Source organism: Trichechus manatus, unplaced genomic scaffold, assembly GCF_000243295.1.
Source record: "Trichechus manatus latirostris isolate Lorelei unplaced genomic scaffold, TriManLat1.0 scaffold00058, whole genome shotgun sequence".
NCBI lineage: Eukaryota > Metazoa > Chordata > Mammalia > Sirenia > Trichechidae > Trichechus > Trichechus manatus.
Genome location: NW_004443994.1, coordinates 84788 through 102776, shown reverse-complemented (window position 1 = coordinate 102776; position 17989 = coordinate 84788). Strand labels below are relative to the sequence as shown.

The 17989-nt window shown below is 35.0% G+C and overlaps 1 pseudogene; it reads right to left on the bottom strand.

Annotated features, from left to right (window-relative positions):
- Nucleotides 1-289: 289 nt before the first annotated feature.
- On the bottom strand, nt 290-17277 carry LOC101351861 (calcium-activated chloride channel regulator 1-like; annotated as a pseudogene).
- Between the last annotated feature and the right edge of the window lie 712 nt (nt 17278-17989).

The window sequence follows — 17989 nt, the reverse complement described above, 5'->3', positions numbered from 1 at the left end:
TAGATATAAAAATTAATTCATGCATTCTGAAATATTATGAATAGTAAAATGTCAAATGTCCTTTTTAAAGTGAAACCTTTATTTTTTATATTTTTCATGAAATGTTGAAGTTGTTTCAAGTGTGTGGTGAATAACGTGGATTTAGTGTTGTTTTTTAAAATTCAGGCCCTCTGTCTAGCATTGCAATTTCTCCATAAATAGACCTTATCAATCATTCTACTACTCTTTAAACACATCCTGTGTCATGTTTAAAATATGATTAAGTAGCATACATCGGAAATATTGACTTCTAAGTCATGTGACTGTAGTAGCATTTTAAGTTCAGTGAATGTTGATTCAGATTCTTAGTACCTTCGCCATTGTCTCAGAGCTCCAATGTTACTTGATGTCCATCTTCGTTTTCTATAACGGCTGTCACATTGAGTCCCAGAACAGGCAAAAACTCTTGACTGACTCGTGCATAAACAAGCATTGGGCTAGGGAAATGTGCTGTATTTTGACTCGTAAGCAGTTGCAATCACTGGGAGTGTTGTAGGACTTCTTGCTCGAGAGGTCACTGTCACCGTTAGCAATTGAGAGTTGATATGATTATTTAGAAGGCTGTAAGTCCAAGTGCCTGTCTGGAAATAAAAAATGTCTATTTAAGATCTTTGGTAATATTTTTCTACTCTTTGTTTGGAATATAAAATTATTTAGAAATTAAAGCAGAGTAATATTAATGATTTTTTTAAATTGTGGTGAAATATATATAACATAAAATTGCCATTTTTAAGAGTACAATTCAGTGGCATTAATACATTCATAATGTTGTGCAACCATCACCACATTAATGATTTTTAATACCAAATTTTACAAACTAGTAGATATATAGCATGAATCCTTAATTATTCTGATTGGCTTCTTTTTTTATGACAGATGACCTGTCACTGTTTTAATGTTGACAATATATAAGATGTTATCTTCTTATTCTTCTTAAAAAAGAGATTGATAAAGCATTGGGAAAATGATAAACTTACCTCCGCAATACCTGGTATCTGAAGACAGGCAGATTGAATATTTAGCTTATCTTCTTTGAAATCTGAGGTTTTATATTCCTTTCCTTTTGGATCTTGAAGAAAAATTTCTGGTTTTTGTATTGTCCATGTGACAACAAAGAAAGTGTCATTTCCAATTGTACTATCCACAGGCACTCTACCAGTTATCTATTTTCATCCTGAAATATTTAAGACTTTACTTTCCTGCTATTATACAATTAAAAACAAGAAGATAAAATTCATCTATTCTTATGGTTAATAGAATTTCAATGTTTAGTCAGTTCAGAGTAATTTTAAATTTATCTTTAAGGTTTCAATTAAAATGACTAAGAATTAATTATATATAATCCATATAAATTATATTTTATAATTATAAACAGTAAAAGAATTCAAAAGAAAAGGTGGCTGTGGGTGTCATGGAAAAGCAAACTCAGTAAGGATGTTTTTCTTGCACACCTGAAATATTTTCAGGGATAAGAGTTATATATTAGAGAAAGTAGGATAATAGATATCATTAGGGTAATAGAAATTTATTGCAAATGTGGACAACCAAAGAATTTTCCTGGTATACTGACCTGATTAGCCTGTTGAGAGATGCTGCCACTTCTAGATGAAATTCTACTGCAAGCATCAATAAGGCCACTTGTGTCTTTATTGGCATAAAAATAATATCCTCCTGAAATGGAATTTATTTACTTTTGGAACGTTAATGAGAAAATCATATTTTTATTACGCTCTTATCAATATAGTTAAAAATTTATTTTTAATTTATTTTTAAGCTTGCAAAGATTAATGTCGCACAATCTCAGGAATTTTCAGAATATTAGTGTCGCAGATGTAGTCCTACACTAACTAAAACCTTGCTTAAAATAAGTAAAAATGAAGGAAACTTCAGAGAATAGGCCAAATTTTATTGTTTTTGTATTAATCAGCCATCAGATGCAAGTGCCTGCCACATTAACAAAATGTATCTAATCACTAAATAATGTTATAAAAATGAAATTTATGACAGTTGTTCTGAATCAGCTACTTGCTTTCTAGATGGGTCTAAGATATACTAAAACAATTAGAGAATGACAGTTGAGAATAAAGTAAAAATTTGTAAGTTCAGAAAATAAACAATATAGGAGATAACGAAGAGAGATATTACTTGGTTGTGAGGACTTGGGACAGAAAGTATTGCAGGGGGGAAGAATTAACACAAGTGCCTGCCACATACACAACTATCAATACATATTTATTGAACTAATAAATGGCAGAAAGACCAGCTGGGATGTTATTGAAGTAGACCAGGCAGAGATTGTGAAGGCAGCGTTAGGTTGGGCTAGTAGTACTGGATAGAAAGGAGAAATAAAAGAAATATTTCAAACTAAAATGTAGCAAGATTTGATGAGGTGGAAGTAGAGTATGGTGGTAGAAAAAGTTCTGAATTGCTAATCAGTACTTAACTGTGGCCTTGGGCAAATCGTTTACACTTTCTAGGCCTCCATTTTTTCATCTGTGAAATCGATGTGAATCTCCTGTGGGACTGAGCAGGACAAATACTGAGCAAGGATTTTGAAATTGCAGTTGAGTAAGTTTGTCGGAATTGACTCAACGGCAACAGCAAGTCATCAGTAACATGAAGAAAGAAGTTTCAGTTCAGTGGCATTGGCAGAAAGTGGTCAAGGAATAAATGAAGACAGCATATGCTGACTAATATTAGGAGAAATATATGCATGTGTATGTATATACGTATGTATATGAAACATATGAAGAAACTGAGTGGGGATATTAATTTGAAGGACAAGGGATGAACAAAGTAGCTTAATTTTCAGAATAGGGAAAAAGCCTCTGGAATGAGAGAGACTGGAAATGTATTTTTTATGCTAACTATATCCCAAACAATAATGTAATGGTTTACCAGTCACATTTGACAGGGTCTCCAGTTCTCTGGCAGCAGAAGGTCCCAGAGAAATGGTGTGGATGATGGCACCACTTTGTTTTACCTCCTCTAAGCATTAACTTATTCCAGCATCTTCCCCATCTGTTGGTAATATGATTTCAGAACCAGAAGTATTTTGGTTACTGTGGGTAATTGCCTGATAATGAACAGCCAGATCATTGATTACAGAATGTCATATCTGAATAAATTTAAGAATACACTTGTTGTTTAGACTTGGAGAAGTCTTTAGTCCTATGCATCAGAGTAAGTCAAAGGAAACTTTTTGCATTCATTCTAGGCTGAGGTGGTATGTGAAAGTAAGTGTAACTGTACAGTGGTCTTATAGATTTTCAAAGGTGGAGTGTAAATACTTTTAATCCTCTCAGATAGGCTCCAGCTACTCAAGAGAGGAAGAATAAAGCGCTTAGAACAATGTGTCTGGCACATAGTGAGTACTGAGCAAATGTTAGCTATTGTTATTATTATCCCAAGAGAAACTTGAGATAGAGGCAAATTACCAGGCGGTTCTGTAGGCTGCAAAGCAGACTGCATTTGCAAAGTCATGACCAAAGACCGGTGTGCAAGGTTAAATGATGCGACATGCCTCCTTTTCATGAATATTATTTGGTCACTGCTGTAGAATCTCAAGATTGCCCAGAAAAAAAATTGGCCCACCAAGAAGAAGGAGGCTCATAAGTTTATCAGTTGTTATCATTTTTTCCCCCTTTTTGTCTTTTCCTCACTCCTTCTAATAAGAGTATTGGCTAAGGGCTTTGGAGCCAGACGACTTGCGAGTAAATTCCAGCCCTGCCATTTGCTAAATCGAATAGCTAGCATGTAGTCTCTCTCTTTCTATAATATATAAAAAATATATAATATGTAAAATATATCTTATAGGCAGTCATTTGAACAGAACAATGGAATACTGTGTGGTTAAAATCAGGAAAGATGTGCTTTAGGGTTGTATCATTTCACCATATTTATTCAATCTGTATGCTGAGCAAACAATCCAAGAAGCTGGACTATATGAAGAACACATCAGGATTGGAGGAAAACTCATTAACAACCTGTGATATGCAGTGACACAACCTTGCTTGCTGAAAATGAAGAGGACTTGAAGCACTGACTGATGAAGATCAAAGACTACAGTCTTCAGTATGGATTACATCTCAATGTAAAGAAAACAAAAATCCTCACAACTGGACCAATAAGCAACATCATGATAAACAGAGAAAAGACTGAAGTTGTCAAGGGCTTCATTTTACTTAGATCCACAATCAATGTCCATGAAAGCAGCAGTCAAGAAATCAAATGACATATTGCATTGGGCAGATCTGCTACATAAACCTCTTTAAAGGGTTAAACAGCAAAGATGTCACTTTGAGGACTAAGGTGAGCCTGACGCAAGCCATAGTATTTTCAGTCGCCTCATATACATGCCAAAGCTGGACAATGAAAAATAAGACCAAAGAACAGTTGATACCTTTGAATTATGGTGTTGGCAAAGAATATTAAGTATACCGTGGACTGCCAGAAGTACGTACAATTCTGTCTTGAAAGAAGTACAGCCAGAATGCTCCTTAGAAGGCAGAATGGCAAGACTTTGTCTCACATACTTTGGACATGTTATCAGGAGGGACCAGTCCCTGGAGAAGGACATCATGCTTGGTAAAGTAGAGGATGAGCGAAAAAGAGGAAGACCCTTAACAAGATGGATTGACACAGTGCCTACAAGAATGGCCTTAAACATAGCAATGATTGTGAGAATAGCACAGGACTGGGCAGTGTTATGTTCTGTGTACATAGGGTCACTCTGAGTTGGAACTGACTGGATGATACCTAACAACTACAACAATATAAAATATATAATATGTATATATATACACACACATATATATATGATATAGCCTTATACAGAGCTTAGCGTAGTGATTAAGTTTATGGACTTTGGAGAGACCAGGTTTTGAATTCTAGATCTGCCAACTGCTGACTATACGACCTTGAGAAAGATATTTATTTACTCTGAACCTCAGTTTCCTTATATGTAAAATGGACATCGTAATAGTACCCAACTCACAAAGCAATAGTGAGGATAAAATAAGATCATAAATGTAAAGCATTTAGTGTAGCCAAGAATATACTATATATTTTTATAAATATTAGCTATTATTGTTATAATTTTTAAGTAAAATGCTTAAAATATACTCATATTATTTCATTATGTAAATAGATGAGAGTTGTTTATAGCTTTGAATGTAATTTGAAATAATCTATTTAGAAAGAAATGCTGTCATCAAAATATCATAAGATACGTATAAAAATATATTGAGAAAACATATGTTAACCAATATATGCAAATATTCTGACACAGTCCCAATGTAGAATATTGTCATATTTTTGAAGTAAATAGATATAATAGGAATTATGATAGTTGTTATAGCAAACCTTGAACAATTACTTATCTTACATAATTCTCACAACTAAATGAGATAGGTACTATTATTACCTACATTTTCTCTGTTAGGAAACTGAGACTTCTCAGTTGATTAACTTGTTGTTGTTCTTAGGTGCCGTCGAGCCTGTTCTCACTATAGTGACCCTATATACAACAGAACGAAACACTGCCTGGTCCTGCGCCATCCTCACAATTGTTGTTATGCTTGAGCCCACTGTTGCAGCCTCTGTCAATCCATCTCATCAAGGGTCTTCCTCTTTTTCAATCATCCTCTACTTTACCAAACATGGAGTCCTTCTCCAGGGACTGGTCCCTCCTGATAACATGTCCAAAGTATGTGAGAGAAGTCTCGGCAGCCTTGTTTCTAAGGAGCTCTCTGGCTGTACTTCTTCCAAGACAAATTTGTTCAGTCTTTTGGCAGTCCATGGGGTATATTCAATATTCTTTGCCTACACCGTAATTCAAAGCTATCAATTCTTCTTCGGTCTTCTTTATTCATTGTCCAGCTTTCGCATGCATATGAGGCAATTGAAAACACTATAGGCATACCTTAGTCCTCAAAGTGACATCTTTGCTTTTTAACACTTTAAAAAGATCTTTTGCAGCAGATTTGCCCAGTGCAATGTGTTGTTTGATTTCTTGACTGCTGCTTCCATGGGTGTTGACTGTGGATCCAAGTAAAAGGAAATCCTTGACAACTTCAATCTTTTCTCCTTGTATCATGATGTTGCTTATTGGTCCAGTTGTGAGGATTTTTGTTTTCTTTATGTTGAGGTGTAACCCATACTGAAGGCCGTGGTCTTTGATCTTCATCAGTAAGGGCTTCAAGTCTTCTTCACTTTCAGCAAGCAAGGTTGTGTCATCTGCATATTGCAGGTTGTTAATGAGTCTTCCTCCAACCCTGATGCCAGGTTCTTCTTCATATAGTCCAGCTTCTCTGATTATTTACTCAACATACAGATTGAATAAATATGGTGAAAGGATACAACCGTGACACACACCTTTCCTGACTTTAAACCATGCAGTATCCCCTTGTTCTGTTCAAACGACTGCCTCTTGATCTATGTACAGGTTCCTCATGAGCATAATTAAATGTTCTGGAATTCCCACTCTTCGTAATGTTATCCATAATTTGTTATGATCCACACAATCAAATGCCTTTGCATAGTCAATAAAACACAGGTAAACATCTTTCTTGTATTCTTTGCTATCAGCCAAGATCCATCTGACATCACATCCTCTTTTAAATCTGGCTTAAATTTCTGGAAGTTCCCTGTCGGTGTACTGCTGCGACCAGTTTTGAATGATCTTCAGCAAAATTTTACTTGCTTGTGATATTAATGTTATTGTATGATAATTTCCATATTCTGCTGGATCATCTTTCTTTGGAATAGGCACAAATATGCATCTCTTGGTAGCTGTCTTCCAAATTTCTTGGCATAGACGAATGAGCACTTCCAGCACTGCATCTGTTTGTTGAAACATCACAATTGGTATTCCATCATTTCCTGGAGCCTTGTATTTTGCCAATGCTTTCAGTGCAGCTTGAACTTCTTCCTTCAGTACCATTGGTTCTTGACCATATGCTACCTCCTGAAATGGATGAACATCAACCAATTCTTTTTGATACAGTGACTTTCTATTCCTTCCATCTTCCTTCAATACTTCCACTGTCATTTAATGTTTTCCCCGTAGAATCCTTCAATATTGCAACATGAGGCTTGAATTTTCTCTTCACTTCTTTCAGTTTGAGAAATGCTGAGCGTGTTTGTCCCTTTTGGGTTTATAACTCTAGGTCTTTGCATATTTCATTATGATACTTTACTTAGTCTTCTCGAGCTGCCCTTTGACATCTTCTGTTCAGCTCTTTTACTTCATCATTTAGTTTCAGGGTCTCTTCTGACCTCCATTTTGGTCTTTTCTTTCTTTCCTCTTTTTAATAATGTCTTACTTTCTTCATGTGTAATGTCCTTGATTCCACAACTTGCGTGGTCTTCGGTTAGTAGTGTTTAATGAGTCAAATCTATTCTTAGATGGTCTCTAAATTCAGGTGAATATACTCAAGGTCATACTTTGGCTCTTGTGGGCTTGTTCTAATTTTCTTCAACTTTAACTTGCATATGGGCAACTGATGGTCTGTTCCGCAGTCAGCCCCTGGCCTTGTTCTGACTGATGATATTGAGCTTTTCCATTGTCTCTTTCCACAGACGTAGTTAATTTGATTCCCGTGTATTCCATCTGGCGAGGTCCACATGTGTAGTCACCGTTTATGTGGTTGAAATAAGGTATTTGCAATGAAGAAGTCATTAGTCTTGCAGAATTCTATCATGTGATCTCTGGTGCCATTCCTGTCACCAAGGCCATATTTTCCAGATGCAAATCCTTCTTCTTTGTTTCCAACTTTCACATTCCAATCACCAGTAAATATCAATGCATCTTGATTGCATGTTTGATCAATTTCAGACTGCAGGTGTTGGTAAAAATCTTTAATTTCCTCATCTTTGGCATTAGTGGTTGATGTGTAAATTTGAATAATAATCGTATTAACTGGTCTTCCTTGTAGGCGTATGGATATTAGCCTATCACTGACAGTATTGTACTTCAGGATAGATCTTGAAGTGTTCTTTCTGATGATGAATACAATGCCATTCTTTTTCATTTTGTCATTGCTGGCATAGTAGACCATATGATCGTCTGATTCAAAATAGCCAATACCAGTCCATTTCAGCTCACTAATGCCTAGTATGTCAATTTTTATGTGTTCCATTTCATTTTTGATGACTTCCAATTTTCCTAGATTCATACTTTGTACTTTCCACGTTCCTATTATTAATGGATGTTTGCAGCGATTTCTTTTCATTTTGAGTCATGCCACATCAGCAAATGAAGGTCCCAAAAGCTTGACTCCATCCACATCATTAAGGTCGACTCTAAGGAGGCAACTCCTCATCCTTAATGATATTTTGAGTGCCTTCCAACCTGAAGGGCTCATCTTCTGGCACTATATCAGATAATGTTCCACTGCTATTTGTAAGGTTTTCACTGGCTAATTTCTTAGAAGTAGACCACCAGGTCCTTCTTCTTAGTCTCTCTTAGTCTGTAAACTCAGGTGAAACCTGTACACTATGAGTGACTGTGCTGGTATTTGAAATGCTGGTCATTTAGCTAATATGTAATAGAGCCAGTATCCCAAGCTTGTCTGAATCCACAGCCTGCCTTGTTAAACCAATATGCTTTACTATAAATAGACACCACAAGGAACGTTAAGAGGTGGTATTAATTAGTCGCCTGGATAAGATTAACAATTTCCAGTTTAACTGAGGCAGAGAGAGGATCAGTGAAGGAAAGTAGCTTTCTGTGATTTAAAGAATGACAAGAAATAGGCTTAAGTCAAGGCTGATTTAGGTTGGAAGAACTTTAAATGGGTATTGGAGGTACATGGGGTCGCTATGAGTTGGAATCAACCCAAATGCCAGGGGTTTGTTTTTTGTTTTTTAGGAGGCACTTTAGTATAGTACTCAAAAGCTGCTCACAATTTTTTGATTTCACCTGTGTGTACTGAGGTTGGTACTATACTGCCCAGGAAGTTACCTCTGTCTTTGTAATTTTTTGGTGTCAGTTTAACTTGTGAATTGGGGTTTTCTTTATCCATAATACAGAAAGTTTCTAATTTCTCTCTTCTACAGTCCACTAAATAGCATTATTATCTGCTCATAAAAATTCAGACTGTGGAGAGATCGAGAAATGGGGAGCTCCTCAACTGAAAAAAAATTGTGATGATTATTGCACACTTAGGTTTTCTTTCCTTACTTAACCTGTCCTAATGCAACTCAGTACCTTAGAAATATGTCCATAAAACTACACTCAGAGAGGTTCCAGCTGTGAACAGCAGGCAGTAGGAGAGGTTTTTTTTTTTTTTTTTCCTTCCCATAAATAGTTTATCTTGATCAGGTCACAATGTTACTAAATGAGGGACCTAAGAGCTCATGATCCTTGTTCAAAGGTTATTGGACAAAGTTAAAAGCATAAAATGGCAAACAATATTTATAAAAACATTTTTATTTTACCTGGAATCCTGCTTTGAGTCCTTTGTAAACTGAAATTCCACCACCAGCTTCTTGAGGCAAGTTTGCCATGGTCTTTTGTTAAGCATTATCATCAGTTATTTCTATTAGATAATTTTTGATTCGAGCAAAATCTTCAAATGTGACCATCCCAACCAAAGATCCCTTTCCAATAATTTGAATCAACTAGAATTCTGCTGCTGGTTTCATTCGAATAAGATGATCTTCCTGTAAGAAAAAGACATATGAACGATTTCATAGTCTCCTCAAATCTTGAACAGAGTATGATGAAAGATAAGGTCGTTCATGGACCATGGATCATGATAATAATTGATTGCTGGATTTTAGAATTTAACACCTTCATTTTATTAAAAAACATGTTTAAGAAAATAAAAAAAATCAATCATATTACATTTGAAAACAACCTGAAAAATCTGTACCTTTTTATTTAACAATTTTATATTCAGGAATTTCTCATAAGGAAATAATTTAAAAATGCAAAGATGTTCATTGCGACATAGTTTTTAATACTAACAAGTTGAAAATCTTCCAAGTGTTCAACAATAGGGGATTGTTGGGCTAAATTATGATAAGTGTATATGACACAGCCATTAAAAATTATGTTGTAAGAGCATTTTTTACATGGATATGTTTAAGGTATATTAAGTAAAAAAATTAGATTATAATACATTAAATAAGATATTATCACTTTTTCAGGGGGAAAATATATGAACAGAAAAAAGGCTAGAATACATATGCTTGATGATAATAGTGATCTTGATGATGGAATTATGGATGATTTATATTTTTCTTTTTGTTCTTTTACATTTTTTCTGATTAATTAGAAACAAAGTTTAAAAAACAAAACAAAACAAAACCCAAACCTATTGCCGTCGAGTGGATCCTGACTCATAGTTACCCTGTAGAACAGAGTAGAGCTGCCTCCATAAGGTTTCCAAGGCTGTAATCTTTACTGAAGCAGACTGCCCTATCTTTCTCCCACGAGCAGCTGGTGAGTTCACACCATCAGCCTTTCAGTTAGCAGCCAAGTGCTTATCCACTGTGCTACCATCATTTAATAGCCTTAATGTAACAATTATTTTTATTTTAGCATATTATCTTCTAGTACTTATTCATATAAAAGCATTGTACTAATATTTATTAGAATAATAAATATATATTTTAGTTAGCTTATTGGAACGAAACCTAAGATTATAGTTCTATTAGCTTAAATAACTTAATTTAGGAGAGTAAATTAACTGCCTTACCATGGCCATGCTGCCAGATTTATCAAGTACCAAACAGACTACTTGCTATTTGGACTTGAACAATGAAAATGTAGGAGGAGCTGGAGGGTCCATTCCTATCATGGGAGATGCATTTTGAAAATCATCAGAGTCCATGATTGCATCCCATGTGCGTCTGTGGTTGCACATTTTGTTTTGCAGGTTTGGAGCTTCTGTATTGTGTGTTTTCCTTGTACAAAATTCACCCACCTAGAAAAAAATCTGTTAAAAGGTGGTAATACTATAATTGGTGAGGTATTACCTTCCTTTCCAAATATGTAGTTGGCTGCCATACACACCCTCCACAGATTTTATTTCTTGACAATTAAAATTTGCGTTATAATCTAACATCCTGACGTCCATTTTCCATACTCAAATGGGGTAAAAACAAGGTTAAACTATCAATATGCACTGGAAATTTTTGGGGTGGTTCTCTTAGGTATAGACAGATAATGGCAGTAGGGGGTGGTGGCAGCTGATATAGCTGCTTAAACTAACTTCTTTCTCTTCTAGATTCTTGATGGGGGGCGGGGGAGTGCTCAAGCCTTGAGTTAAGTTTGATGGGAAAAGGGACAGGACTTGTAGTAATTTCTAGCATGCTCCCTAAGAGTGGAGTAGAGAAAGAGCCTTTAATTGCCTAATTATTTTCCATCTCTTCATAGTTAACCTACAAACTTGAGAACAGATATTTTAACAACCACTGGGTTGTTACTGGCCTTGGTAAACTCTTTGATATAAATAAAATAATACTCCTGAAAAAGTAAAGAAAGTGTAGGGGGAAAATGAGGAAATGTGATTGCTTCTCCTTTAGTGGCAAATAGTGAGTTGTATCCAATAATTCTGCCAACTGCTCTTTAATTATTATAGAATCTGAAAATCCTGCAAGTTTTGAAAACTTAGTAACTTTAAAATATGCTCCCATAAACTAGGAAGGAATTCATCTTGCCGCAAGCCTCAGTTTATAAGTACTTTTAATAGTGTCTCTTTCTTTTTTAAATGTCTTCCCAACACAAAGTCTCCAGATGTAAGCTCATATTTAGAAGAACTAAATAATTAAACACCTTTTATCTAAGTTTTAAAAGTTTGTTTTCCTTCTGATATGGTTCTGATTTATACTCCCCCAATGGGGTTATCAGGTCCCTGGGTAGTACAAATGGTTTTCACTTGACTACCAACCTAAAGGTTGGAGGTTCAAACCCAGCCAGTAGCACCACAGAAGAAAGACCGGGTGGTCTGCTTGCATAAAGTTTACAGCCAAGAAAACCCTATGGAGAAGTTATATTCTGTAACACATGGTGTTGCCATGAGTTGGAATCTATATCTGAAGAAAAGGGACATGCTAATAAGAAAGGGTAATTTCCAGACACTCTGAACCTGGGCTGGAGGAAATGACCCCTAATTAATTGCCCGAGTAATTTCTCTTCTTTCTTCTGGTACAGATACTTTCATATCAGAAAATCCAGCTTCCCTAACTGGTTTTTCTGAAGTGTTTTTTTGTGAGACTGGAAAAAGAAGGTACTAACAGAGTTGAAATTTTGCATAAACATTATGGATTCCTTTGCAGTTTGGGATTTTTCTGGGATGAATGTACATTTTGCTTCATACAGCCCCATCTGTGAGTCACGTTTGCATGGCCTTGTTATACAGCTGCCCCCCTTGCAATCCTTTAAGACCACATTAATACCAGTGATATGAGTTGAACATCTATGATGAAAGAATTAGATTACATTTATATATGAAAATTAGGCAAAACATTTATAAAGACCAATTTCCTATAATCTTTCCTTCAGGGACAATTGTTTTAGATCGTGTACCAATTTATTCCATTTTGACAGAAAGAGGCAAAATTTCCTACACGTATTTACAATGGACTTAACAAGAACAATGATGCCAGGTTATATTTATTAAACATTCATTGTGCACTAATGTGATCAATAAATCTATTATCCTTGTAACCTTGAGCTCAGGATGATAACAATTCCTAACTCACAGGGATGTCATGAAGATAAAATGAGTTAAGAGATAGGAGTTGGTTGTTACTGGGGAGGGGAGAGTCAACATCATGCTTAAAATCTTCTTAAATTTTCATGTATGGTGTTGTACATAGTTCCGTGTTCGCATCACTTTGCAGTTTACATTTTGAGAAACACTGAGCTACTGAAGGAAGAGATAAAAAGTAAATCCTGCGTTTTTGTGCATTCAGACTATTTGGTCTTTATGGTAATTAAGATAATTGGCAAATCTTTTGTAGGGAATGGGAGGCAGAGTATGGATGAAGGATTCTAAAGAGGCCCTGTTTATTTGCAAGATTTACTCCCATTCTGTGTTAATATTAAACTTCATAGCATTGGTCTATGTTAATAAATTTGTTTGTATTATAAGGATTAAGGGAAATAGTGAGTCACATCTTCCAAGCAAGTTAGTTCTAGAGTAAGCCTGAAGGTAAACTCACACATGATGAGACTTGACTGTCTCATACAGAGTGCCTGGCATATAGTAGGAGTTCAATATTATTTTAGATAATTGCTTTTACTAATGTATCTCTTTTTAATGACTGATATATCTTATAAAGGAACATTCATTTCTCATTAATTTATCAAAAACTTGTTATTTGATACTTTCTTTTTTTTGCATTTGCCTACTCTATGCCAGGCCCGGGAAAGACTAATTTCCAGACACACCCTGAACCTGGACTGAGGAAATAGCCTAGGAGATTAAAAAAAAAAACAAAAAATCAAAACAAAAAACAACAGCAACAACTCACAGTCCTCAAGCATCTTAAAGTCTAGTGGGGAAAATAAAATCTATAGACAATTACTGCCCAATGAGATAAATGTGAGAAAAGCTACGTATGTTGCTTTGGAAGCCCTCACAAGAGTATTTATTCCCAAATGGAAGGAGAGGAAAGAAAGACTTTTAGGGAAGATGCATTTAAACTGAGTCTTGAAGGATGAACTGGCATTGTTTGGGTAAGAAAGGTGGTTGCTGAAAGGAAGTGTATGGAATGAGGGTGGGAGGAATGAGTGCCCTGGCTTGAGAGCCCAGTCTGAGTGACCGACTGCAGGCAACTCAGTGGCGGTGAAACAAACGACAAAAGGAAACTAGAGGCATTTTTCTATCACTCTTCTCTAATAAGCTTTTATCCCAAAGATTTATTTCCTATTACATTGATTTCCATTGTTCTTCAATACTCTTTAAATGCTCCACATACTTGATATTTTTAATTCATCTATTCATGAATAGGGCTTGTCTAAATCCATCTAGAATTATATTTCTTAAAAAGAAATTTGTTCACTGATTTTATTAGTACTTTCTTTTCTGTAAGATTTGGACTAAATGAAAAGTAAAAAATATATACCATGAAGCTCTTGTAGCTTAACTGATTTCAGTGAAACAGATTTACCTTGAAAAGTTATGAATCAAGTGAAATAAAAGTGTGGGTAGATGTTTTAACCCCAATTCTTAGATATCTTGGGGTTTAGGCTATAGCTGTCCGATACCTTGAGTTTTTAGCTATAACTTTTTTTTTCTCTACATGCCAATCCCCATGAATCCTGAAATGATTTCCAATTCCTGCTTCATCTTCATTCCAAGGTGGAATCCCCAGAAGTAGTGGACACATACATAGCAGGGGAAGGTTGGATATTGCAAGAAACTGTATGAACATTTTTCCTCTGAGATGACTTTTGTCTACCTGGTATTGAAAATTAAAAGGTCATAACTGAAAGTTTTAAAAACAGTTTCGTTCAGTAAAATGATACCTTGTTGCTTCAATAGTGTTGCTTCTGGAAATATAGAATGGCTGGTCTACACTGTACTCATTCAGTACTCCCCACCGGAGATGGGCCCATTCATGGACAGATACTCTGCCTGTGAGAGAATGTTGCCACTTATAAATTTATAGTTATAATATTTTAATACAGTTTCCTTATATTTTAAGTTTGCCTATCTCTGTCCCTCCCAACCTAATTAATCGAGTCAAGGAAATCTAGAAATTTACACCTTTTTATAGGTCAAAAAAGTAGAAATGGGTAGAAGACAATAAATATAATTAATTTTATCATTATATCCCCCCCCCAAAAAAAGAAATGTAAGTAAATGGAACATAAGCCTATTACAAACAAAAGTATTACTTAATAACTATTTTTCTCTTCTTAAAATCTTTAAAAATACCATTAATCTTAGTGTTTATTTTTTTTCCAGTGAAAATAAAAACAGAAGTATAAAACAGATATCCCTACCTCATGGCCCATAAATAGGCAAATTATCAGTCAACAAGAAGTTTGGAGTAAAATGTATATATTGTCCTTTTTGTCCACATTGTCCATACTGACAATGTATAGGGATCATCTCCATATTTCAGATAAGGATCAGCAACTACGACATCTGCCTAAAAAAGCAGAACAACAAGCAAACAGAAATGGATCCCAAGAGCAGTAGAAACAAGGAATTTTTCATTTAAATCAAGAAAATTTATATTACTAATTAAACTACTAAATTAGTGATTAATAATTACTAAAAAATTACAAGGAGTAATTTTTAGGAAGCACTAGGAAGAAAGGGCAGTTTAGGAGCTCGACAAAATAGCCTACGTGGTCATATGATTCTTGCTTTGGCATTTAAGTACTCACGTTTTGTCTTCCAGGTCACTGGAACTAAAATGTTACATTCCTGAAATATACTCTTGTTTGCTGGCATGAAACAGGTAAGTATAAGTAGATGCTTCAAGTACCATTTCCTGACAAAATCAAAATCGTTTGTGGTACCCATTTCACAATAAAGTGAGTATAAAAGCGAATATACAAACTAAAAGTGGCAAATTTAAGTTCCCTTTCCCCAAACATTTTGACAAAGACCAAATGAAAAATAGGTTGAATTTTATTGCATCTCTTTAGTCTGTAAACTACTCCCAGTAAATGCTAAGATACCTAAAAATCTGCACCCTGTTATTTCATCTTTGTATCATCTGAGCCTGATACTTTGTAGTTACTCAATAAACACTGAAATAAGGCAATGGATGAGTGATTGAATATAAGGGGAAATAAAATTCAAAGATGTGGATCTTACATGAATTATAACATCCTGGATTAATACAACACCAGTTTTATTAGATACATCAGTTTCTTTTATGCTTTCAGGGTCCCCAAGCAGGAGACTATTAGATGGAGCACTCTAAAAGATTCCTTGAAATAGTAAGGTTAAGAGAGGAAGAATATAATCTTAGCTAGAAGTGACTATTGAACTTAGTTCTACCTCCTCATTCTCATATTTTTGAAAACCAACAACTTCTTACCTGGTCAGACCTGCATTCAGCATAATGGGTTGGGGATGGGAGTGAGGATATCAGGGGAGCTATAAAAATGATTAATATTGGGAGCCTGTGTTGGCAAGTTGCTTAGTTAATCTAAAAATTTATAATGAGGTTGGAGTTTAAAGTTTGGTAATTATTACACTTGGTGTTAATTGAAAAAAAAACATTTTGCTAGATTTATCTTCTCATATGGAGTGTCTTCATAAAAGGCAAAATTTTACCACGCAGTAATGAAAATAACAATGTATGACTGTACAAATCACTTAACCTATCTCGCTTATACAACAAGGATATTAATCCTGTTCTTGGCCATCTCACAGGACATTGGGGAGATTAAAGAAGATAGTATATATTGAAGTACTACGTAAATCGTTTTTATTATGCTGACTTATACAAATGAAATTTGGAAGATAAATCAACTTCAAAAATATATCATGTTTTCTTTAAGACCAGATCTATAAGAATTTTTTAATTTTCCAGGGTTGAACAAATATAAAAAACTGAAAAAGTGATTGTAGAAGATAATGAATATCTAGGGCTTAAATCTAGATTGGCTATTTAAACTTTATAAAAGCAATTTTTTGAAGATAAAATTTGAGAACAATTCTTCACTAGCTCTAAGGTCTTTCTGTAGTTGAAAAATGTTAGTAGTTCAGCCTTGTAATAATTTGTTAGGAGAATGACTAATACTGTTAATACATATAAGAAAGACATACTTAAACTAAATAAATATCGATCATGATTGTTTAGATAAGTACTGCAAAAATGATGAATACTATCAAAGAAATTTTGGAAAGTTAAAATAATTCTGTGTGAGTATGCGTATGTTGTTGTTAGGTGCCGTCAAGTTGGTTCCGACTCATAGTGACCCTATAGGACAGAGTAGAACTGCCCCATAGAGTTTCCAAGGAGTGGCTGGTGGATTTGAGCTGCCCACCTTTTGGTTAACAGCTGAGCTCTTAACCACTGTGCCACCAGGGCTCTGTGTATGTGTCCAGGCGGCATGAAATAAAAGTATGTGTATAATAAAATTTTCTCTCTTACCTTTATATTTTGAATGAGTTTTTCATCTTCTGGTACACTGGGATTAATTGCAATGACAATGCCATCATATCCATCGCTATTTAAAGTTACCATTGAGCTTTTCACTCCAAGCAAGCGTTGAAAGGCGAGGCCCAGAATAATGTTCAGACTGGACACCATTTTTGCACAGGGTACAATAAGTCCTTTGGAAATGGTATAAGGAAAGTATTTATGTATCTGCTTAGCTCAGGAATTGGAATCCGGACCAAAACATTTGCATAAATATAATATAGTAGATTACCAAAATATCTTGATGAATTTCCTTGTCTTACTTATTCTAAAGATTTAATTGATAAGTAGCAATGGGGATTTTGCTGAACACATTTATCATACTTTTTATGACAGCTAAGGTATTAATTATTCATTGAATCAAACAATTCTTTTGGATTGTTTTATAGCCACCTTGAGGCCTTTGTTGTAGTTGGCATTGTCATCATCATGTTCAAATTGTGTTTAGAGATCTTTCAGTCCTGGGATTTGTTTACAGAAAAGCACTCCGTGGGTGGGTAAAGAACGGAAGTTAAAAGAACCAGGAAAAGTAGATGAAAAAAGCTCATTAAAGAAAAAGAAAAAGGAAGACAAACTGGAGTGAGAGTGCCAGTAAGTTAAGGGTTCATGTTCTCCCTTTAGAAGGAAGTGATGTAAGCACAGTGGCCAGGGGCAGCTGTGGGTTTGATGGGAAAATGAGTTTTATGATTACCTTCTGAGATAGCTACTTGTGTATTTCAATTTTCAAATAGGAGTGAATGCTTCAAGTTCTTCTATAACTTCAATTAAGTTTTCTTTATTGGATTGAACACAAACCTGCCAGTGTTCCTTAGCTTGAAATAGT